Source organism: Propithecus coquereli, unplaced genomic scaffold (assembly GCF_000956105.1).
Source record: "Propithecus coquereli isolate 6110/MARCELLA unplaced genomic scaffold, Pcoq_1.0 Scaffold319, whole genome shotgun sequence".
NCBI classification, from domain to species: Eukaryota; Metazoa; Chordata; class Mammalia; order Primates; family Indriidae; genus Propithecus; species Propithecus coquereli.
In genome coordinates, this window is record NW_012148830.1 from 1,526,086 (window position 1) to 1,527,567 (window position 1,482).

The following is a 1,482-nucleotide window of genomic DNA, read 5'->3' on the forward strand; positions in this document are numbered from 1 at the left end:
TATTTTATTTTTATTAAAAATATTTTAATTAAAACATTTTATTGATGCATAACATTTGTACATATTTTTGGGTTACATGTGATATTTTGATACATGCATGAAATGTATAGTAATCAAATAAAGGTAACTGGAAGAGTACTTAGTTTCTATCCTTGGTGTTGGATGGTAAGATTCTTTTGGTTCTCAATGAAGAGGAAACACATATGAGATATAGAAGTAAACATCCATACAACTACTCTATGGAACAGTATTTATTTAACAAATGAGAAATCAAAGTCTTGAATAGGTTATGTAACTGGTAATGTGCACAAAAGGAGAGGTGGGATGAAGTGGCAGACAATGTCCAGAGCATCTCCAAAGCCCATTATGCCTCTGAAACTCTGCAAACACCATCCTTCCCAGCAGGCCTTATTATTTTTAAACAATATTTGATGTTAATAAAAATTAACCTTTAGTTATTTCCTTTGAATAGAAAATTAAGTAATAGCAGACAAAATAAAATAAGTAGCCTTTGTCTTTTGTCCTAAGTATCGTTTCTCAGAAGCCGGCTGCTAAAGAATTGGTATCCAGGAACACATAATGCAAGTTCCTCACATAGCCAAAAACAATAACAATTTTCACATGGCTTAAACAAAACAAAAATCATGAACAAATCAAGTAAATTTTAGCTAAAATTATGGATATTAGAAATTATCAGTGCCTATGGTAACAATCACGCATGTTGGTAGAGCAACTAAATCCTCTGAGTTTTCTGAAAAATATTCTGAAATGTAGAACCTTCTTTTGAAAGTGGTGACTTCATTCTCTAAACCACACACACAAATTTCTGTTCTTCATGTAGTTAATTATCTCATAGCCCCAGTCAATATCTGTTCTATCGGCCTTGTTCAACTGAACTGGGTATGGTCATGCAGGAGATACCAACATAGACTTCCAATTCAGACATATGTATAATGTATTTATCTCTCAGTTCTACCCCCAGTTTCCACTTGTGAAAACTAGAATATATATACTCCTTCTACATCTGTATGATGGGTGTAATAATACATTCTCTAAAAGCTGGTATAAGTATAAAATGAGCTATGACAAAAAAAATAGACTTTTTTCCCCCCTGGTTACAATGGAGACCAAAGCTAAAGAAAAGGAGAATGAATAGTCTAAACATACATCCTAAATTCATTTGCAGAATGTGAAAAAAGTAGCTTCTGCTTCCCATGATGTGTTACCCAGCTGTAGTTTAAATATAAGAGAAGATGGAGCAATAGTAGAGAATGAAGAGTGAGGTTTCTTCCAAAGAGATTTGTTGTCTGGTAGTATGCTTTCCACATCTTCCTCAGGTGTTTCACCTCTATCTCAACCTAGTTAAGGGATCTTCAAGAAAACAAACTACTCCATAGAATAATGATGTCAGTAAGAATGCGAGACTGACAATTGTCATTTTCCATCTTTGCTTGTGAAACCACAAAATTTAAAGGATGTTGG